We start from the raw sequence: 24,451 nt of genomic DNA on the forward strand, positions 1-24,451 counted from the left end.
CTGCGTACGGCAGGGTCGTCTCCGCCGGGCGGCCGGGTGCGTTGGCCCACGCGGCTCTTGGGCCCCAGAGCAGCAGTCACTATCAGCTGAGCAGCCGAGAGACACCAAGGATCCCGAGCCTCTAGACAGGACCCACCGGTGTCCCTGAACTTTGCGCACGCGGCGAAGCTGGAGGCAGACCGCGCGCTGTGGCCGGGCTTTCGCTGGGGTCCACGACGAAGAGATTTCCGCGGCGGGGCGGCGGCGGGCCTGAGCAGGGGCCGCCCAGCCTGCGGCTCCAGCCCAGCGCCGACAGCGCCAGCTTCGGTGCGGGCGCCCTCCCGCCGCGCTGCCGGCCGCCCCGCTCTCCCGGACCGCCCGGCACACTGCGGGAGGAGCCGCCGGCCGCCGTGACGCGTCAGGGAGGAAGCGGCGGCGCCCGGCGGCCCTGCGGGGAAGGAGGAAACGCGAGTGCGCTCGGCTCCGCGCCCGCTGCGCCAGGAGGCAGCACCGTGGAGCGGGGTAGGTACGGGGCCGACAGGGACCCGAGGCGGGTGGGCCGGCCGCAGGGTCCGTGCGCGTCCGGGCCGCAGTCGTGAGCCCCTGGGCGGGTGAGACGAGACGGGGCGGGGCGAGCGGTGCCCGGGCCTCGACTGCTGCCTCTTCTCGGGGCAAACGTGACTTTCCTGGGTCTTTTGGCAGCTCCCCTGACCCCTCAGCCCGAAAACCTCCGAGTTGGTGAAAGGGGAGAAGCAATACCCCCGCCCCGCCCCCAACTCTAAGAGTTTGTGGTCTGTGTTTCCTCGAGGTGAATTCAGATTCTGCTTTTTGATTCCTAAACGCTCGAACCGTGTGGGTGGAAGGACATTGTTAACCCAGTGCGCAACTTCCCAGCTTAGAGGAGCCGGGAACTGGGGGGGTGGGAGACCCCCACCTGAGGTCGAAAGAGGGCGCGGGTCGCCTGCGAGGATCGGGGATGGAGGAGGCCCCGGGAGTGGAGGGCACAGGAATCATTAACCTGTTGTCCGCGGACTGAAATCTGAGGCTAATGGGTTACTACTACCCTTGGGTTCTCTGTGATTTAAACCCTTTCCGTCTTTTTTAAAGTGAATTTGGCTCTATTGATTCCCACAGCTTTAGTGTTGATATGTACCATCTAGAATGCTTTGAGATTTTTAGATTTGTCATTTTTAGTGGTGGTTAGTTGGGAAGATAGAAAAGAGAAAGAATTTATCTCTTGAGACTTAAACTCTTTCATCATTTAATTTTGCACAGTGATTTCTGAACCATGAGTAGAATTTTGGTCCTCCGCAAGAGACTATATGCTTGAGCTGCAGGTACACTTGAGCTGCAGAAATAGGTATAGAGCACTATAGTTCCCAAATCTTTATTTAAAACTATTAGACTATTGTGTGTTTTGATTCTCTACTTTGTCTCTAGGTTGAGGATTTACCCAAGCAATCTGGGAAGTGACTTATTTATTTAATAAACACTCAAATGGTTCTTACCACGTGCTTGGGCTCCTTCTTAGTGTTTTATAAATATTAACTCAAATTGTTAGCGCAAACTATTAAATTATAGCGGTTCCAGCAGTGAAGAGACTGTGTACAGTTCAGTTCCCCAAATGTCACTGCAAGAGCTAGAAACATTAGAGGAAGTTTCAGGCATATTTTAGGACTGGGTGTGCCTTCTGGCGCACTTGGCTACCACTCCTGTAAGACAAGCCGCCACCCCTTCACTCCCTGGGGGAAGGGAGTCTGGAGCCATGGGAATGAGACCTCTTCCTTGCAGATCTCTGCCTGATCCCTAGCATCATCTGTAAGACAGTCTTTCATATCCACCATAGTGCCCATAGTGCCCATTAGCTAACTCTGGAGAGACCAGAACTTCCCCCTTTTTCAACTGCCACTACATGGAGCTTAATTTTGTTTTTAAAAGGAGCTTTGTTCCTAATCTGTTTGACAGTTGATGAAACCATAGTTTAGTGAAATGTACGATAAAATAGACTGTTTTTGCTTGTACACGTCAACATAAATAATGCTTTGTAATTTTGCTGCCATTTGCTGTTAGTAACGTTGAATTGATAGATCAACCTGGTAGGTGTCCATTTTGTGATTTGCAGACCTAGAGAGAATATTTTTCCAAAATAAAGTACCCTCTTCAAATGAGTCTTTTGGCCTGATGGTCAGATTGGAAGAGACCCAAAATGGTGAATCATGGTTCTTGTCATTATGGTGATTATCATTTGATGTCAAAATCTGCACGTCATACTAGCTTTCTCTTTCTAGCTTTCTCTATCTCCCATTTAAATTTCCAGAGAGATGATTAAATGAGACTCTGAGCCTTATTTAATAGCATTATGAGGTGTCTCCTGGAAGCGGGAAGGCTCCCTTTTCCTCTGATATAACTTATGGTACAACAAACAGTGGCATTCATGAATTCAGTTAAGTGAAATGACAACTAACGCTTTCATGGTTTACAGAGTGCTTCCAGATATATATTTGTGAGGTTGGCAGCCATTTTTTATTCCTGTTTTTACAGATGAGGAAACTGAGGCATAGAAATGTAAAATGTTTTAGGCAGGATTGTACAGCTGGTGGTGGGAGAGAGAGCTTGAATAGAGAGCAGGTATGTGGACAGTGCCTGGCATGTGCCAGCCAGTAATAAACATTGTAGAATGAATGATTCCAAATGACTTCAGATTTCTTGCTCTTTCCAAACATTATGCTTCTCAAATACTGTAATTGATTTATGCCTAAGAGATTTCTGGGCCTATACCAATGTCTCTCAGTTATTTCAAACAGTACCTGATACAATAAACATCTTTTCAACAAAAGGGATGAGAATGCCCTTTGGACTCATTTCTTAGGATTTGTCAACTCTGGTTTTTGAAAAACGCAGTAGGCTGGTTATTTTGTTCTCTTCTCAAACATCTTTCTTTTTTCCTCTGATTTGAAGATAGTTTAGATTGGACATATGGTTTCATTGTTTGTGTTGACAGCTTCCTTATCTCTCCCCACTCATTGAAGGTCATTTTTAAGGACTACAAATCACTATAGGTTTTCAGTGTCAGTGAACTCAATTAAGCTACTTAGATTTATGATCAGGTTCAAACACAATGATCATAGGTATTGTCAATTTTTTTTGAAGCATCTGACACTACTACTACTGTGTTCTTTGAAATGTTTTAAGTACGTTAGTATAAAGGGTCTCTTTTTAAAAAGTTTTATTTATTTAAGCAATCTCTACACCCAACAGGGGGCTGGAACTCATGACCCCAAGATCAAGAGTCACACGCTTTCTGACTGAGCCAGCCAGGTGCCCCTAAAGGGTCTTTTATTTTTATTTACTTATTTATTTATTTTAAAGATTTTATTTATTTATTTGACAGAGAGAGACAGCGAGAGAGGGAACACAAGCAGGGGGAGTGGGAGAGGGAGAAGCAGGCTTCCCGTGGAGCAGGGAGCCCAATGCGGGGCTCCATCCCAGGACTCTGGGATCATGACCTGAGCTGAAGGCAGATGCTTAACGACTGAGCCACCCAGGCGCCCCTAAAGGATCTTAAAAAAAAAAACAAAAACCAAAAAACCCCTCAACTATTTATATCCTTCCAGTATAATCTCTGTTTCTTAAAGTATGTGACCCGCAGAGAGTTAACCTTCAATTAGGGGGGAAACTATGGCCATTACCTGCAGGGAGGAATTGAGAAGGGTATCATGGAAAAAAGAGAGATGGGGTGGCCTTTCCCATGAGGGATATTAGATGGTAAGAAGCCCTTAATGAAGCCAGACTGAGTCATCTGCCTGTCAACATTCTTCTGTGTGGGGGTGGAATAAAATACTTTTGAAACCTGTCTTGTTTCAGAAACCACTTTACCTTTTCCGATTCTCATATTTTCTCTCTCTTTGTTAATTCATGTAAATTACTGACTAAACTGCTGATTCATGAAACTCAAATTATGTAACATGTTATTCCTGACAGAAACAGCTCCCATGGTATTTTAAGGGACTCAAGGCTTCTGTTTTCCTTTACCTATTCCATTCCTTACGGTGGCATCTTTGTTCTCGTTTCACTTTTTTTTTCTTTCTATTTCATGGAGAAAAGTAAATCTAAGAGGTGCTGATTCCACATCTTGTAGTTCAAGTCTAAGTAATTTTAACTCAGTACTAACTTTGAGTTAATTGTTATTGCTGAGGAAGACGACGTGGAAATCAAATGTTGAGGGCTGAGTCAGAGCATCCATAAGTAAAATTTTATTACCTCTCTGAAGCTGAGCCAGGGGATTTTCAAAGGGAATTGAGGCAGTGTACAGTATCCTTGCCCTTGTCTAGTTTCCCAGGGCCTCTCCTCTTTCCCACAGGTCCTGAATACCTGTCTTGGTCCATCTCCTTGTAGCCACTATTTCTTCTATTATTCAAAACCGAAATCTGTTTTCCTAGGGTGGGCGTGGGGGCGAGTGAAAGGAGGGTGAAGGGAATTGTTGTAGGGTAAGAGATTGATAATATGTAAGAAGGAAGACAGGAGATGTGTGGGTGAAGTAAGAGATATTTAGTAAGCTCTCCTGGTGGATTTGTGCAGAGTACTGGCCTCCCTCAGTGGGGCCATAAATGTAGGGAAGACCTACATGGGATCAAAGAATGTCTGGCAAGGATTAAAAACATCTACTGGTGTGCGACATTGGCAGGCAGAGCTCCTTTGTAGCACCAGGTGTGGAGGGATCATTCTAGTTAGCTGTTGCTTCAGGCCACCATATGAGTTTGCAGATAATTAAAATGTAGAGGGCTGGTTTTGTGGCTTTTAATTTGAGAATAGGAATGATTTGACAGACTTTTGGTTGAATAAAGGCCTGGATTTTTACCTTTTTAAAGGCATACATTTTTTGGAGAATGTCTATAGTGTTGAGATAATGTTACTTCTTTTACTGTTTTGTGATTTTAAATAAGTGACATTTGTATTTACATTGCATATAATAATGAATATGATTCAGGTTAAGTGTTTCCATTCAGGTTCCTGATATATTTGCTATGCCAGTCAATACCAAACTTTTTTTTTCCTGTAGGTAAAATAGACTTCATATGTAATATATTCATTCAGACACAAAATTGGACTCGTTGATGGACTAGACATTCCACAGACGGCTGGATGAAATGTCCTCAAGTACAGTGAGGCTTCACTAGGACTTGACTAATTGTTTGCTTGAGTTAAAAAATGAGAAGGACCTTTATTGCTCTAGTTATTTACCTCAGTGTTTTTAAAAAATAGATTAAAGTTAACTTAAAATGATCTGGTTTCCAACTCAGTGTCCGTATATCCAGACAAACATACATATAGGACCAAGTGTATAGCCTATATATAATCTAATGCACATGCATGTTATATATATGACTAGCCAAGAAGGAATATAAGAATCATATCCTTAGTTTCCCAAGAAAACTCTATACATCATCTTTCCCCCTTTTTAATTTTATTATTGTCTCATATTTTCTAAACATTATTTTTTATTACAAAGGTATGCATGCCCTTAAATTCAAGCAACTGAGAAATATGTTAAGTAAAAAAATGAGTCCTCCCACTCTAATCTTACCCACAAAGATAACCACTCTCAATTTTTATATCCTTGTAAACTTTTCCTCATGTTTATATAAATTTGTATATCTATAAATGTACTTTGAGGTTTTGTATTGTTTTTAAAGATTTTGTTTATTTGTCAGAGAGAGAGAGTGTGTGAGCACAAGCAGAGGGGAGCGGCAGGCAGAAGGAGAAGCAGGCTGGCTCCCTGCTGAGCAAGGAGCCCAACGTGGGACTCGATCCCAGGACCCTGGGATCATGACCTGAGCTGGATGCAGATGCTTAACCGACTGAGCCACCCAGGCATCCCATGTACATTGAGTTTTTTAAAAATGGGAATCATTCTACCCAATTTGTTCTTTTTGTTTCTTGTTTAACACTTTATTGTGTACATCTGTAGATCTACATAAATTTTGACAGCTACATAGTGTTCCACTTCATAGCTAATAACATCCAGTTTCTAGCTCCATTACTTCTATGTTCTCTCTTTTGTATCTTTTAAAATATATTTAAATCACCAAAGTAACACATTTTTCAAGAAAAATTTAAAGAAAAAGAGAAACTAAGAATCACCAATAAACCTGCCATCAGTTAATAATCGCTCTTAGTATTTTAGAGTACATCTTTCTAAACTTCTGTGTGTATCCATGTTTTCAATGCCATTTAAAAAATTTCTCTTATAGAGGCTTGCTTTGTTGGTTAGAGAATCATGTTTATGTAGCCAACCAACGTCATGGATTCCATGCATGTTTGAACCAGTTACTTTACAGTTTCCTGGCCACCTGCCATACCCTAAACCTGGATAACACTCATGGAAATTTATACTACTGCTCATCAAGGGGATGAGGTGAGGGTACATGGGTGGATTGATAAATCCATCCAGATCAGCATAAATCCTTCTAATGGAGGTCAGTCAATACTTGTATTTTAAGCACATCCAAAGTACAAGATGTTTAAGAAGAGAGACGATGGAATACCCGCATGTGATTGTGATCACTGCAGGAGAAGCAGAAGTAATGGATTTGAACCAAGGAAAAGTGTTAAATTCAGTTAAAAATGAGAACAGCTGAACTTTAGATGTTTTGAAACAGTCTCCTAATGATAAGCACATGGTTTGGAGTTCTTGGTTTAACAAAGCTCCCACCAATGGTAGGAGTAGATGACCTTGAAGTTCCTTGTGATCCTATTCTGTTATAGGCTGTCTCAGAGTTAGTAACACTTGGCTTCGTATAATTTCATGCATACAACTCCCTCGTTGCATACTAACTCCACCAGTCTTTCCAGATGGCACCTGTCCGGGCGAGCATCTCTCCACCCGCCGAGCATGTGCACAGCTATCTCCCACACATTCCTCCTATGTCCCCTTGCTGCCTTTCCCCCTTTCTGAAAGTTTAGTAGCCTTTTGACCTTTTTCTTTTTTCCTTTTCTTCCAGCTTTTGCTTTAAGGAAATACCTGTTCTTTCTCCATCCCACTCTCTTCATTTTGGTCTTGAGCAAAGAGATACTAATCATGGTGATACAGTTAAGAACAAGCCTTCAATAAGGGAAAGGAAAGCTTTTAGTTTGGGAGGGAAGGTAGACATTATAAAGAATAGTGGTTTCAACCTTCAAAGCCCTTGAGAATACCCAGTGATTCCTTTCAAAATTTCCACAGAAGTCCCCACCCACCTCCTCTTCTGTAAATAAGCTGGTTTTCCTTAAGCATTGGCATGTATAATAAAATTTAAAACTTTATAATGGGGGGTAGAATTCATGTTATTGCAATAGCATTGTTTTGTGCTACTTTTTCCCCATTGAAGATGTTAGCTATGTTATGGATTGAATAGACTGTTGTAGATAAGATGACTCTTCCCTTCAGAAAATACATCTAGTTCTAGATATCTGGTTTAAAGCAATCTCTTTGGTTTTAAGTAAGTTGAAGACTAAGAAGGCTATTTTAGATTAAAGGTTAGTAATCTTTGAGAAGTGGTATGTCAAGATTCCAAACCCTTTCCTTCCAGATTTTCATCAGCAGAGATAGGCATTAGTGAGAAGCATGGATCAGCCTTTCATCCTTAGGAGTCAGAGAAGAAGCAATACTGGTTGCAAGAATGTTAGGTTGCCCCTGGAGACTCTCTCAAGTCAGGCCCAGGTAGCTGGCTTCATATCAACATCAGCTCACTTGTAAAGGTGCTTTGGCCAGACGTTTTGAGGAGCTTCACACCAAGACAATAGCTGCTTAAGCTACACTGAGAGTAAAGGCCTATTTTTTTCATAAATATTAATGACAAAGGTTTTGAAAAGACATTTTTATTCAGCTTTCAAACAACATGATGCTAAAATTGATGCTGGCTTAAGCATGAAAGTTCTATATCATTCACTTATTTGAACAGGGTTAGTAAACATTTAGAAATTAAGACTTTGACATAATTTTAAAAAATTGTTCTTATTTTTGTAGTTCTTTGTGTACATAGTTGGCATTTAATCCATTCTGACATAAATAGCTCTCTTTTCTGATTGATCTCCTGTTACCCCTACTCGCTCTTCTCATGAATATTTGGTTAAAATTTTTTTGTCCCATAAGGGAGTGATTTCTTTTAATTAATGAAAGATAAGACACTCAAATGTCTTAGCAGAGAACATTTTTAAAGAGATTTATAAGACTATGCTACCTTTTCTCCTTGAGTTTTGTTTCCTCCTTTGGATTTCCTTTATTTCTGCTTCCCACTGACATTAACATCATTTATGTTTCGCCTTTTAAAAGTCCACTCGTGTGAACAAAAGTCCCTGTCCTGTTGAATTTATTTGTTGCTTTCACTGGATATTTAGGATTAAAAATTTGCCTTTAGGGGGATGCCTGGGTGGCTCAGTCGGTTAGGCACCTGCCTTCAGCTCAGGTCACTATCCCAGGGTCCTGGAATCCAGTTTCTCATCGGGTTCCCTGCTTCTCCTTCTGCCTGCTGCCCCCCCTGCTTGTGCTCGCTCTCTCTCTTGCTGAAAAATAAATAAAATATCTTTTAAAAAAATTTGCTTTTGGGATGCAGAATGGTATTGATAAATTGCTACTTTTGTGTAGAAAAATGAGGAAAGAAAAAGGATATATTTTTGCTTTGCTTGTCTAAGCATAAAGAGACTCCGGAAGGCTAAGAATTTTTTTAAAGATTTTATTTATTTGACAGAGAGAGATAGTGAGAGCAGGAACATAAGCAGGGGGAGTGGGAGAGGGAGAAGCAGGCTTCCTGCTGAGCAGGGAGCCCGATGCAATGTGGGGCTCAATCCCAGGACCCTGGGATCATGACCTGAGCCACCCAGGCGCCCCAAGGCTACTAAGAAATTAACAGTGTTTATCTATTTGGGTTTGGGTGGCAAGAGCTGGGTGGGTAGGGACACGGGTGGGAAGCAGACTTTTCACTATGTCTCTTTTATATTCTTTTGGTTTGAACCATGCCAATATGTAACCCATTGTAAAAATCATTTTAAAAATCATGTCTATTGGTTTCCTGACTTATAGAAAATAAATCTACCCTTCTCTGTTTTCCCTTTTCCATACGTCTTTAAGAAAGTTGCTTTGTTTTTTTCCAATAACACGATTTTATATATTTTATTTATTTATTTAAAGTTTTATTTTAATTCCAGTTAGCATACAGTGTTATATTCATTTCAGGTGTACAATATAGTGATTCAGCAATTTTATACATACTCACTGCTCATCATGACACGTGTACTCTTTAGTTCCCATCACCTATTTAACCCACCTTCCACCCACCTTCCTTCTGGTAACCACCTCTATAGTTGAGTCTGTTTTTTGATTTGTCTCTCTCTCTCAAAAGTTGTTGTTTTAAATCTTTTTAAAAGAATCCTTGTGTAGTCTAGTCTCAAAGGACTAGCAGTATTTTGTGGGAATCTTGACTTGTTCCCTTCTGCTTTCTCAAGTGCAATGTCTTAAAATTCAGTATGAAGCCTTCTCTTAAGAAATTCTAATACTGCAAATATAGCCAAGCCTTAAGTTCTTGTTGGCTTATTTGATGAGTCATTTAACTGAAATTGTCTGCAATATTCTGCCAACTGGATACTCAGTTGTTTCCTAATAAAACTGCCAGATAATAACAACATAATTAATGCAAAGTTAGTTGATTTTTTCCCCCCATGGTATCTTGTATCTTATCATCATGGTTATAATTTACCTACTTAAGAGTATATTAGTTTGAAACTTGTAGAAAATAAAGGTTAGTTTCCTTTAATATTAAATAATACTGCCCTTTTTAATACACACTAAGCCAAATAGTTTCTTTCATCTGGACTTTTGTAGTTTTTGTCATTTGTGACCTGTATTTTACTTTGTGGAGAGCGAAGAGAAAGGAACCAGTAGTTGTTGAGGGGTGCCTGGGTGGCTCAGTGGGTTAAGCGTCTGCCTTCGGCTCAGGTCATGATCCCAGGGTCCTGGGATCTATTCCCGCGTTGGGCTCCCTGCTCCACAGGGAGTCTGCCTCTCCCTCTGCCCCTCCCCCTGCTTGTGCTCTCCCCTCCGTCTGTCAAATAAATAAATAAAATCTTAAAAAAAAAAACTAATATTTGTTGAGTATCTACCACATACTAGGTACTTTAAGACATTATTATTTTGTAAAGATTTATTTATTTATTTGAGAGAGAGAGAGTGATTGCGTGCAAGCAGAGGGAGGGGCAAAGGGAGAGGGAGACAAGCAGACTCCATGCTGAGCAGAGCTGGACAGCACATGGCCCTATCCCAGGACCCTGAGAGCATGACCTGAGCTGAAATCAAGAGTCTGAAGCTTAACCAACTGAGCCACCCAGGTGCCCAAGACATTATTTTACTAAATATTCAGAATAACTCTGGGGAGTAGGTGAGTATTATTTTACAGATGAGCAAATTGGGGCTCAGTGAGGTTTTGAAGGGAGCTGTATGTAGGCAACACAGGGCAGAGCTGATCTGAACACTTCTACCTGGATTTACTAGGAGGTCTCCTATGCCTTTGAGGAGGGGGTAAAAGCTGACTCCGCTTAAACCTCTCATCTGAAAGAACTGGCAGAATTGATTTACAGATAACTCGGATTACCATCTGCTGTTGAGGTAGTGGTTAAATGAGTTTGAGGACTGGCTTTTCAGTTTTACCTTATTATTCTGAGATTACATTGTTTTAATTTAGTAACTGGTGCCAGACTTCAAGAAGAAAGCTGACTGAAAATGTTTTAAATATCACATATTTCTTGCTTAATAGAAAAGGGCTTAAAATTCTCAATTTACTGACTGGGTGAAATTCTGAATATATAGGGTTTGAATGTCTTATGTTAGTATCTGCAGAGGTATTAAACTTGTACTGTTAGCAACCAATGCCCACTGAACTTTGCCAACTCTAACAAATGCTGTTGTCATGCTCTTGTCTAAAATCGCTTAAAGATGATAATTAGCACCACTTAAATAAATCCGGAGCTAAAGCCATCATCAGGTAAAGTCTATCATTATGATGATCTTTGATGGATGTTAGCTGACGTAGGTATATCACGTATCCTGGCAGTTACTGGGATGCGCTCCTGTTTAACCAAGTAAGAATGAAAGAACATTTTATGTCTCAATTCATATTGTCCCATTATCTAATGTATTTATGTTCTGGGCAAAGATGGTAGGAAAGGTATTGAGGAAATTCAAGTGATTAGAAAAGTTTAAAAGGAAATAAAACATCACAGATGGTGATTGAACAGGACAGAATAAACCCATCCTCAACATTCTCTGGAATCTGTTACACTTAATACGTTAAAAAAATCATTAAATTTTTAAACACTTTCCCCATTGAATTATCTTGGCAGCCATGTAAAAAATCAACTGACCGCAAATGTAAAGGTATATTTCTGTACTCTCGTTTTTATTCTAATAAAATGCCACACTGTCTTAATTAGCTTAGCGTGGCTCTGTAGTAAGTTTTAAAATCAGGAAATGTGAGTTTTCCAACTTTGTTCTTTTTCAAGATTGCACTATTTGGGGGGCTATTGCATTTCCATATGAATCTTAGAATCTGCTGTCGATTTATGAAAAAATGGCACCTGGGATTTTGATAGGGATTGCATTGAATCTGTAGATGGATTTGGAGAATATTGCCATCTTAATGATATTTTGTGTTCAGATCCATGAACGTGAGTTGTTTTTCCATTTACTAAGATCTTTTCTAGTTTTTCAACAATGTTTTGTAGTTCTCAGTGTAAATCTTGTGCTTCTTTTGTCAAAATTTATTCCTAAATATTTTATTCTTTTTGACACAGTTGTAAATGGAATTGTTTTCTTAATTCATTTTATGTTGCTCTTTGCTACTGTATAGAAATACAAGTGATTTTTTATATTGAGGTATAATTGTTTTATTAGTACAATTGATTTTTATTTTTTTAAAAAGATTTTATTTATGGGGTGCCTGGGTGGCTCAGTCAGTTAAGCGTCTGCCTTCAGCTCAGGTCATGACCCCAGGGTTCTGGAATCGAGCCCGCATCGGGCTCCCTGCTCAGTGGGCAGCCTGCTTCTCCCTCTCCCTCTGCCACTCCCCCTGCTTGTGCTCTCTCTCTCTCTCTCTTTAAAATCTTAAAGATTTTATTTATTTATTTGACAGAGAAAGAGAGAGTGAAAGAGAGCACAAGCAGGGGGAGTGGCAGAGGGAGAGGGACAAGCAGACTCCCTGCTGAGCAAGAAGCCTGACGTGGGACTTAATCCCAGGACATGACCTGAGCTGAAGGCAGACGCTTAACCGGCTGAGCCACCAAGGCACCCAGTACAATTGATTTGTATTTTTTTAAAGATTTTATTTATTTGACAGAGAGAGACACAGTGAGAGAGGGAACACAAGCAGGGGGAGTGGGAAAAGGAGAAGCAGGCTTCCCACTGAACAGGGAACCTGATGCGGGGCTTGATCCCAAGACCCTGGGATCATGACCTGAGCTGAAGGCAACTGTTTAACCAACTGAGCCACCAAGGTGCCCCATGATTTTTAAATATTGACCTTGTATTTTTTTTTTAATTTTATTTATTTGCTAGAGAGAGCATGGGCGAGAGAGAGTAAGTGAGAGTACGAGCAGGGGGAGCTGCAGGCAGAGGGAGAAGCAGGCTCCCTGCTGAGCAAGGAGCCCCATGCAGGACTCAATCCCAGGACCCTAAGATCATGACCTGAGCAGAAGGCAGCTGCTTAACCAACTGAGCCCAGGCATCCCTGACCTTGTATTTTTAATCTTGCTGAATTTACCTATTAGTGTGAGTAGTTTTTTGGTGGATTCATTAGGATTTTCTATATATAAGATCATATTATCTGCACATAGAGATAGTTTTACTTCTTCCTTATCAATCCAAATGCCTTTTATAATTTTTTCTTTCCTAATTGCTCTGGCTACAACCTCCAATACAATGTTGAATGGAAATGAAGAGAGCTGATATCCTTGTCTTCTTCCTGATAACAGGGGAAGAGCATTTAGTCTTTCATCATTATATGTGATGTTAGCTGTGGGTTTTTTGTAGATGTCCTTTATTAGCTTGAGGAAATCTTATTTTGCTATGATTTTATCATTAGAGTGTTAGATTTTTTAAGTGCCTTTTCTGTCTCTCTCGAGATGATTGTGTAGTTTCTGTCCCTTATTTTGTTAATACAGTATATTACATTTGATTGGTATTCAGATGTTAATCCAACTTTACATTCCTGGAATAAATCATATTTGGTCATGGTATATAATCCTTTTTATATGTTGCTGGATTTGGTTTGCTGGTATTTTGTTGAGGATTTTTGCATCTATATTAATCTATAATTTTCTTGTGATATCTTTATTTGGCTTTGGTATCAGGGTAATACTGGCCTCCCTGAATGAGTTCCTTTCTCTTCATTTTCTTGGGGGGGGTGAGATTTTATGAAAGATTAATATTAATTTTTCTTTAGCTGGACTTTGGCTTTTATTCGTGGGAAATTTTGATTACTAATTCAATTTCTTGTTACATATCTAGATAGTTTCTATTTCTTTAGTCTGTTTTGGTAGTTTTTTCCTTCTACAAATTTGTCCATTTCATCTAGGTCATCTAATTTGTTGGTGTACATCTGTTCATAGCATTCCCTTAAAATCCTTTTTACTTCTGTGAGATTGATAGTGATGTTCCCATTCATTCCTTATTTTAGTGATGAGTCTTCTCCTTGATCAGTATGGCTAAAGGCTTGCCAACCTTGTTAATTTGTTTTCAAAGAACCAACTTTTGGTTTTCTCTATTGTTTTGCAATTCTCTATTTCATTGATTTCTACTCTAATCATTATGACTTCCTTCCTTTTGCTTGCTTTGGGTTTACCTTGCTCTTCTTTTTCTAGTCTCTTAAGGTGGGAGGTTAAGCTGTTGATTTTTAGATCTTCCTTTTTTAAAGTAGGCATTCACAGTTACATAATTCCCTCCAAACACTATATTAGCTGAATTCTAGAAGGCTTGGTTTGTTGTGTTTTCATTTTCATTTATCTGAAAGTATTTCCTAATTTCCCTTGTGATTTCTTTTTTTTTTTTCCCTTGTGATTTCTTCTTTGACCCCTTGGTTATGTAAGAATGTGTTGTTTAATTTCCACATATTTGTGAATTTGCTGAATTTCCTCTTGTTATTGCTTTCTAATTTCAATCCATTGTTGTCTGAGAACATACTTTGTATGATTTCTGTCTCTTAAATTTAATGAGGCCTTCTTACGGCCTAATATGTGGGCTTTCCTAGAGAATGTTTCATGTGTACATGAGAAGATTGTGTATTTTGCTCCTGTTGGTAGGACTGTTCTATAAATATCTATTAGGTCTTGTTGGTTTATAGTGTTGTTCATGTCTTCTCCTTCCTTACTGATCTTCTGCTTAGATATTCCTCTTAATACTTTTAAGGCATTATTTTATTATTTCATTTTAATATAAATATAAAAACTTACTATCAAGATAAAAGACTCAAATGTGAACTTATAATGTTTAGTGGGCTATTTAAACAAAATTAAATTTAAAAATTATTTACTTTCATTACTTTTTAATATTAAAGTTTAAATGTAACTTAAGTTCAGTGATATTTTCTCAGGCCCATGATTCTTTTGTGTCTATATGATAGGATTTGTTAATAAAGTGCACTAAAATAGTTTTTTCAAACAGTATTGACACTCATGTCATCTCAAATGAATCAACACTCTTGTTTTTTTTTTAAGATTTTATTTATTTATTTGACAGAGAGACACAACCAGAGAGGGAACATAAGCAGGGGGAGTGGGAGAGGGAGAAGCAGGCTTCCCCCAGATCAGGGAGCCCGATGCGGGGCTTGATGCAGGGCTCAATGCGGGGCTTGGTCCCAGGACCCTGGGATCATGACCTGAGCCAACGGCAGACGCTTAATGACTGAGCCACCCGGGCACCCCTGAATCAACACTCTTATTTGATCAACTTACTTGTTAGGAAGTACGAGTTTACTTGCTAACATGTGGTGGAGGTGACAGCTCTAAAAAATGTAACAAATAGCACCACATCTTCACACTAACCAGAATTGGTGAGTAGTTGTATTTTATTTTTCATTTTCTCTCTTTTTTTAAAAGATTTTATTTTATTTGAGAGAGAGAGCACAAGCAGGGAGTGGAGCAGAGGGAGTAGCAGATCTCAGGACTTGGGACTTGATCTCAGGACACCAAGCCAAAGGCAGCCACTTAACTGACTGAGCCACTCAGGCGCCCCTTATTTTTCATTTTCAAAGGTACCATTATTTGGTCTAGACCTACACAAATTCTATAAAATCCACATTTCAAAATTTGCAGTGGTAGAGAGGCCATGTGAAATTCAGTTAATAGAGGCAATTTAAAATATATCAATATATGAATACCAATAAATTCTTTTCCTCAGCTAAAAATCCTTGGACATTTTAGTACCATGTGTTTGTGAAGGACAATATAATCTTACTTTGCCTTGTAGCATATATAGAAATTATAATTATAATGCATTTTAAAAATAGACTGTTGTTTTGAGATTATAAAAAAGCAAATACCCACCTTTTAATGTGTGTGTGTTTTTTTTTTTAACCTGTAGTTAGAACGATTTCTGATTTAATGAATCCTGTCATCTAACAGTGACCGTTTTGGAAGGCCATTTGGCCTAGGTAAATACAGGGTGTGGGTCAGGGGTGCCTGGGTAGCTGAGTTGGTTAAATGGTTGCCTTGGGCTCAGGTCATGATCTCAGGGTCCTGAGATTGAGTCCCACATCGGGCTCCCTGCTCAGCAGGGATCCTACTTCTCCCTCTTCCTCTTCCCCTTCCTGCTCATTCCCACTCTCTCTCTCTCAAATAAATAAATAAAATCTTTAAGAAAAAAAGTGTGTGGGCCAGAATGTAGAGGAAAAATTCTACATCGTTTCTAGATTTTCTAGATTTTTGGATTATCAGAGGCAACAGCAGTTTAGGAGAAAGCATAGATTGGAAAACAAACAAAGAGTAGCTACAGAAGAATGAAAAAGAATGTGATACAGAAAAAGTGTAGAAGTGGGTGAAGGAGGAGGGTAGGTAGCTACAGAAGTCTTTATAGGTCCTTGGCAAAGAAGCCAGTACACAGAAATGAGTTCCTAAGTTTTCTCAATCTTTATCTACCTCCGAGAGGGAAATTTCTGAGAGCAAAGTGTGTCGTTGGAGCACATCCTCTTAAGTAGTGTAGTTATTGCAGTAATTGAATTTCCTCTTTCCATTTAGATCATGTGGCAATATTCTCTGTGGCAACACTAAACGTCTAAAGTAGTGAATGTGATAGTTTTGTTAAGTGTTTTAAAAATCTTATGAGCTAACTTAGAAAAGTGATGATGGGTATAAAAATGGGCATAAAAATGCTTGGGCACAAATGTAAAAGGCACAAAGTAGGAATGTGATAAATGTTGGCTGATAATAACCTATCAGTAATATTCTATAATACTTAATAGCCTTGTCTAGGGAATTTAGAAAGCCCAAGTTATAGTGTTAGATCTGCCACTAACTTATTAAGGGATCCTTAGCAAGCCACTTGATTTTCTTTGATTATAAATTACTCAAATTTCCTTCTACCTTTAAAATTCTATGCTTCTATTAAATCCATACAGAAAAAAACAGCTTTGAATAAAGATTATTATTTTAATAGAGATGGAAGTTTTGTTGTTCTCAACTTCTACAATTTTAACTAGGGTACACTACATGAATAAGATTCTTTATAGCATTATCTAAAGCCAACCACTGATTTATTTGAAAACAAAGGGTTTCTTTACAGTGTCATTTAGCCTGGCTTTGCCATGAATCCAAGAATTATTCTACACTAATCAGAGAACAGTAATTCAGTTGTACTTAAATTTAGAGTTCCACACAGCCATTCACGAGAGATGAATTGAGGTGAACAAGTACTTCTAACTTAATTTGCAAAAGTTCTAAAATGTACGGGTGGAATGCACTGTAGGAAAGTGAAAAGTAGGTTGGAAGTGTGGCTCAGATCATGCAAAACTGTTGTAGAAACGATTGCTGCTTTTTGTTATATTTTCTGATCTGTGTGATTTCTAGCAAAAAAAATTAGTGATAATGTAAATTTTAGGAGCATTTTTACCATCTTGAAATATTGATGTATGGTGTGGCTGTTAGATAATGAATCGGTATGGTTGGTTGTTTTTATTTTAAAAGGAAGCCAGTACCTGTATGAAATCATATTCGTGTAGTTGTGAAGGAAAAAACTCTTGCTTTCCATTACACGCGATACTCTGAACAATTCCGTACTCTGGTCATGAATGTGTGGTAGTTTTTCAGCACACCAAGCAATTCGGAGACACCAGCTGGGTGTCTTACAATTTAATTCAATCCTGACACTGCCTATCTGGAGATCCCACCGATTCAGAGCTCAGTTCTATAGAACTGTTGTCCCCACCCCCTTCAGCCAACATTTGCAAGGCCAGGTTGTTACCTGTTCTTTGGACCAACAGGCTATAACTTAATTTCCCATGACTCCCTTCTCATGTTTGATTAATTTGCCAGGTGGCTCACAGAATTCAGAAAAAAAGTTTACTTACGAGATCGCCAGTTTATTATGAAGGCATATAGCTCAGGAACAGCCAGATGGAAGAGATGCGCAGAACATGGTATGTGGGAAGGGATGAGGGGTGCCCTCCGTCAGGGCTGTACCACTCTCTCCCCACACCTCCTTGTGCACCAGTCTGGAAGCTCTCTGAATCCTGCCCTTTGGTTTTCTATGGAGGCTTCATTATGTAGGTACGGTTGATGAAGTCATTGGCCACTGGTGGTTCTATTAAATCTGTATAGAATTTATTTGAACTCCAGCCCCGTTCCCTTCCCCAGAGGTGCAGGGTGGGTGTGTAGGTGGGACTGAAAGTTCTAGCCCTCTGATCTAATCAGATTGGTTCCCCTGGCAACCAGTCACTAACCTTATATTACCTTGGGGTTTTCGAAAATTCACCTCATTAACATAAACTCAGGTGTGATTGAAACAGGCTTATTATATGAATGATGAAAGACACCTGTTTCATCTTTATTGGTTTTTTTTTATCACTTAGGAGGATTTTAAGAGCTCTGCCAGAAACTGACGAAGACCAGATATATGTATTTCTTAATATAAATCACGATATCACTGTAGTATACTATCTGGTTTTAGGAGGTAAATTATGCTCTGAGACCGAGTTTGTTTTTACCAGTGTGAAAATTAATAATGGGAAACCTCACTAAAATGGGTCAGGAGGTTCGGCAGGCAGAACTCTCGCACCTTACTACTCGTAGGCAACTGCAGACCCAACAGAAAGAGATGCACCTTGCAAGTGGATACTACTTTACTGTCTCAGCAGAAGGAAGAAAGACTTACCCTATCTCACGCTCACCCAACAGCCCAGCCAGTGAAAATCCACTATACTTCCAGCTCCCGGTTTACTACGATGGATTTTTTGTTTATAACTGCCTTCCCAACTTACCCCCCTTTCTCTATAAAAGAACCTACTACTCCTTTGTTCTCTGGACTTGCCTATGGTTTTGCTGCAGCTTGCTTGTCCAGGATTGCAATTCTTTTTTATTCCCGAATAAACCCATCTTCTGCTGGTAAAATAACTGGACGTTTTATTTTTAAGGTCAACACCAGCCATTCATTTCTTGCAGGTTCGCTGTAGGCATTTCATAAGCCAATAGCATACAGGATAATATCTCTTACTAAGCCAATGAAGAAATAACAAACTCCAAAACAATGATAGATCAGAAATTACATTATTGTTCCAGGCAAGGGGAGATGAAAGAAATAAAGTCCAAATTTAGTTGAGGTATACCTTTATATGATTGGTACTCAGGAGAGAGAGCTCAGCCAACCGAGAGCTGACATTAGGCGGCCAGAGCAAAAGTAAAAGTCCTTTGTTGCTGGAGCATGTTGGTAAGGAACAACAGTGTTGATGTCGGTGGGAAAGATGTTCTTCCAGGGGCCGCTGCAAGTTTCACCACTGTCGGTAAAAGAGTGGCCTTTCCTGAACCAGGACCCACCAGCTCACCAGGTCTTGGGAGAGCTATTTAGATCAACAAATAACCTTGCCAGACTGAATACTCACAGATAGTCCTCACAGACTCTCCGTGTTTATAATCTAAATGTCCCCTTGCCATAGTTGCTGTTTCATATGTTTTATTGATAAGCCCCAAGCAAGGCCCTCGGCAGCTGAGCTATGGAGTGCTTATCAACAATAATGGATGAGATGATGAAATCCTGACATAACTTACTTCACTCTTACATCAAAACAACTTTACTCTTAAGAACAGTTGCATTCAACAACAGCTAAGAACAGTCATAAACAAGTAGATTTGATATCCTATCAAACCAATATACAACATCCTTGTTTAAGAATTGTTAACATCATGAGAACCAAAACAATTTTTTTCCACTGCCATTAACAGAATACAGTACACTTTAAATATCTATGTAATCTTTAGTGGAAAAACCAGGAGGCAAGCCATTCAAATGTACTGTGGGTTTTTTCTTTTTTTAAATCTTTAACTCTTGCTATTAAAGTTCATGTATTATAATTCTGTGTACATTGCCTTAAGTTCAGTTTTAAAAGGAGGGAAAAGTGGAAAACAAGTTGCAAAACACTAAGGTAATTGATGGTGGTTATGAGTCATTATGGTTTATTGTGCAAGTATGTACAGTAGTAGAAGGATCCATCAGGCACAGCTCTCTTAAAATGACAGATTCACCAAATCCTCAGTGAAAAAGATCCTGTATATATTTAATGGAAGTCTCTTCTCATGGACTTTCTAATCATTAAAATATAAAATTTGGGTCATTTGGAGAAGGTTCCGGATAAGTGACTGTGTTGAAGACTATATTAATTTGTTGGTCAGCATTTGTTCTTAAGCCTTTCTAGGACCCACAAGATCTATCCCTATCTTGGAAGACAGTATTGACTTTCAGACTTTATACAGGTAGAAAGCAAAGAGTACTTTCTATTTCATCTCCGGTAGTTAGCCATAGACTTAATATCTTGTGCTTAAAAAGCTATTTTATTTTAATGTCTGTCGTTGAAGTTTACCACTCAGGCTTCAATTTTAATGTTTCTCTTTCATAATTAAAGCGGACTGAATCTTTGGACTGTGGCATTTAATAGAACCTTTATTCAAACTTTTATATAGTCATATATAAAAACAGAATACTTCTTTAAAATGTATATAAGATGGTCACAAATGGAATGAATGTCAATGACAGGCATGTTATGCATAGAAGTAGCAGGTTGCCTTGGGTGACTCATTTTTTTTTAGCTCCTTTGAGAATTATACTTAAATGTGGTTAAGAATGGGCCTTTTGGAGCCACCTGGCTCAGTTAGTTAAGCATCCAATTCTTAGTTTTGGCTCAGATCATGATCTCAGGGTCATAAAATCGAGCCCCGCATTGGGCTCCACACTCAGCGCGGAGTCTGCTTGAGATTCTCTCCCCCACCCACCCACCATCTCAAATAAGTAAATAAGTAAATCTTAAAAAAAAAAAAAAAAAGAATGGGCATTCTGGATTTAACCCAGACCATATTTCAAATAGTGGTTCAGACACCACTTACAAGGTTTTCACCTGTAGAATAGGCACAGTAATAGGACATATCTCATAGGGTTGTTATTAAGTTTAAAATAAATAATACTTATGGAAAGAGCCAAGATGTCCATCAACAGATGAATGGATAAAGAAGATGTGGTGTATATATATATATATATACAATGGAATATTATGCAGCCATCAAAAACCAAAATCTTGCCATTTGCAACGACGTGGATGGAACTAGAGGGTATTATGCTAAGCGAAATAAGTCAGTCAAAGACAAGTATCATATAATCTCACTGATATGAGGAATTTGAGAAACAAGACAGAGGATCATAGGGGAAGGGAGGCAGACGCTTAACTGACTGAGCCATAGGGGAAGGGAGGGAAAAACAAGATGAAACCAGAGAGGGAGACAAACCATAAGAGACTTTTAATCTCAGGAAACAAACTGAGGGTTGTTGGAGTGGAAGGGGGTGGGAGGGATGGGGTGGCTGGGTGATGGGCATTGGGGAGGGTATGTGCTATGGTGAGTGCTATGAATTGTATAAGACTGATGAATCACAGACCTGTACCTCTGAAACAAATAATACATTATATGTTAAAAAAAAAAGAAGAAGACGAAGAAGAAGAAGATAGTAGGAAGGGAAAAATGAAGGGGGGGGAGATCAGAGGGAGAGACAAACCATGGGAGACTATGGACTCTGAGAAACAAACTGAGGGTTTTAGAGGGGAGAGGGGTCGGGGGGTGGGCTAGCCCAATGATGGGTATTAAGGAGGGCACATATTGCATGGAGCAGTGGGTGTTATACGCAAACAATGAATCATGGAACACTACATCAAAAACTAATGATATAATGTATGGTGACTAACATAACATAATAAAATAAAATTAAAAAAGAAAAAATAATACTTGTAAAGCACTTAACATAATGCTTGTGATATAGTAGATGCTCAGTAAATGTCAGTAATTAATAATATACTAGTCCTCCTGTATCTGTAGGTCGTAAGTTCTAAGACCTTCAATGGATCCCTGTAACCAAGGATAGTACCAAACCCTATATATATTATTTTTTCCTGTGCATACATAGATATGATGAAGCTTAATTTATAAATCAGGGACAATAAGAGATTAACAATAATTAATAATAAAATAGGACAATTACAACAATATACTGTAATAAAAGTTACATGAATGTGGGCTCTCTCTCTCTGAAAATGTCTTATTGTACTACATTTGACATTCTTCTTGTAATGATGTGAGATGATCAAATGCCTATGCGATGAGATGAAGTGAGGTGAATGACATAGTCATTGTGACATAGCATTAGGCTGCTATTGATCTGAGATACATTTAAGGATCATCTGCTTCCAGACTGCAAATGACAATGGGTAACTAAACACATGGGCAAGCAAAACCATGTGGTAAGGGGGGACTACTGTATTCTTTTTTTTTTAAGATTTTATTTATTTATTTGACAGAGAGAGAGAGAGAGTGTACAAGTAGGCAGAGTGGCAGAGAGAGAGAGAGGGAGAAGCGGGCTCCCAGGGAGGACTCAAACCCAGGACTCTGGGATCATGACTTGGAGCCAAAGGCAGATGCTTAACCGACTCAGCCACCCAGGCGCCTAGGACTACTATATTCTTTTTTTTTTTTTTTAAAGATTTTATTTGTTTGAGAGAGAATGAGATAGAGAGAGAGAGCATGAGAGGGGGGAGGGTACGAGGGAGAAGCAGACTCACTGCTGAGCAGGGAGCCCGATGTGGGACTCGATCCCGGGACTCCAGGATCATGACCTGAGCCAAAGGCAGTCACTTAACCAACTGAGCCACCCAGGCGCCCAGGACTACTATATTCTTAATGGATAAAATTTTATGGCTTTAATTTTGTTTCTCTTTTGTTAATTATTTCAAAGGAAGTCATATACCACAACTTTTCCTTCATAAGTCCTAAGAAGCTTTAGGAAAGAGAGAGATCTGGAGAATGACAAAGAAATGATTCTTCAGAGATTATTCCTGACCTAAGCTTAAAGTGATAAGCCTATTCCCCCTGTTGTGTCCCCAAGAGTCTGACTTCCAGCCCGTTGCCCTTTTTGGACTACACAATCTCTCTATGAGTGATTAGAGCTACTCCTCTGGTTTACGTGCATCTTTTGTGTATGACTCCCAAATCATGGCTCCTACACTGACCTTTATCCTTTGCTATTCAAAACTGATATGTCCAGTTGCCTACTACCAGATAACTAGCTTCACATAGTGCTACCCTACAGGTAGTTCAAACAACATGTATAAAACAAAAGATGTCTTCTCTACCCTCCTCCTGATGTCCCATCCCCAATTTCCACTAATTTTGTCTTCCTTTTATTAGCCTATTCAACTTAACGATATCCCCATCAACCTGAGAGGCATTCTAGACTTGTCTCCCTTATTGCCTACATCCTGTCATTTACAAAGTCCTCCTGATTTTACCTCCTACATATTTCTCAAGTTTGTCTCGTCAGTTCTATGTCAACTATAGCTTCTTGAGGGCTTCATCATCTCTTGCCTCTTTCTCTAGATTTCTCTAACCCCATCTTTTTTTTTAATTAATTTATTTTTTTTGATGTAGTGTTCCATGATTCATTGTTTGCGTATAACACCCAGTGCTCCATTCAATACATGCCATCTTTATATACCCATCACCAGGCTAACCCATCCCCCCACCCCCTCCCCTTCTAACTCCATCTTGATCTTGCCCCATCTTCCTTCATTTATATTGCTTTCAAAGTGATTTAAAGTGAAGATATGACCACTGTCGTTACTACATACAAACACCTTCTTCATTTCCTATATTATCAAGTCCAAGGTTCTTAGCATGGCTTATCAGGCTCACTGTGATCTTCTGATCTCTACTTATTTACTAGCTCTTCCAGGCTCATGCTCTCAGCTCCAATGGTAATTACTTCCACACATACTATGTGTGCTTGGAATACTGATCCTCTGGTCTTCACTAACTTGTCCAATTATCAGTTCTCAGCTTAAGAGCTACCTTCTTTAGGACATCTTCCCTAACTTTCATTTTCCTCGCTATACTGTCCCCCAAAATAGAACCACTTTCCTCTCCTCTGTGCTTCTACTGTAACCTCTGGATACTTCTATCCTAACACACTGTTGTATTGGAATTATCTCTTGTAGCCCATCAGGAAGTCTTGAGCTCCCTGGGACACTTTTAACAAACTGCTTTTTTCCAGAGATGGAAGTCACAGTAGTTATTAAAATTATTTATCAATACAGGAGCACTAATAATGTAAGAAAAGAATGTGTAAGGTGACTTGGTTCTATGAAAACATTAGGTTCAGTAATTTTATGTAGACACTTGTTCAATTATACTTAAGCACCATAGGTTCCCCTTACTACACCAGAATGCTGACATTAATGTGGCTCAGCTCTCAACAATTTGTATCCATTTCATTAAGGTCAGGTTATAGTATATGAAGTTATTTGATTTAACATAGTACAGCTCATAGAACATAGTAGAACCTCAAAAAATGTTTGTTGAGTTGATGAATACTAAACTCAGTCTATACAGACTGGGCCTTTGTGGTTAATTGCTCATGTTAATCTGGCCATCTGCTCATACTTTAAAAAACAGGCTAAAAAAATGGAGGAAAAAATTCCCCCATTCTATCTTGCATACCAGAAGAGACTAATCTTCTTAAAGCCCTCTTTTAATTGCATGCCTATCTTTCTTAACCTACAATGGCTCTTTATTAGTTCAAATCCAAACTCCTCACCTTGTCTTACAACACCCTCTGTATTACCTATTCAACCTAATTTTGGGCAGCAACTTCTACAGAATGATTCTGTACAGTTAGATCCACTTACTTAATAGGCAGGAAATACGGATTGGTTGT

At 39.4% G+C, this 24,451-nt stretch overlaps 1 protein-coding gene across 1 annotated transcript in view; it reads left to right on the forward strand.

Annotated features, from left to right (window-relative positions):
- The first annotated feature begins 379 nt into the window (after positions 1–379).
- SGK3 (serum/glucocorticoid regulated kinase family member 3) overlaps positions 380–24,451 on the forward strand; it is a 139,266-nt gene continuing 115,194 nt past the window's right edge. Inside the window, exon 1 of the mRNA XM_025870680.2 lies at positions 380–501. The gene's annotated coding sequence lies outside the window, so the exon portion shown is untranslated. The remainder of the gene's footprint in view (positions 502–24,451) is intronic.

The sequence above is a fragment of the Callorhinus ursinus genome, unplaced genomic scaffold (genome assembly GCF_003265705.2).
Source record: "Callorhinus ursinus isolate GAN/ISIS: 27379988/994484 unplaced genomic scaffold, GSC_fseal_2.0 scaffold5, whole genome shotgun sequence".
NCBI classification, from domain to species: domain Eukaryota; kingdom Metazoa; phylum Chordata; class Mammalia; order Carnivora; family Otariidae; genus Callorhinus; species Callorhinus ursinus.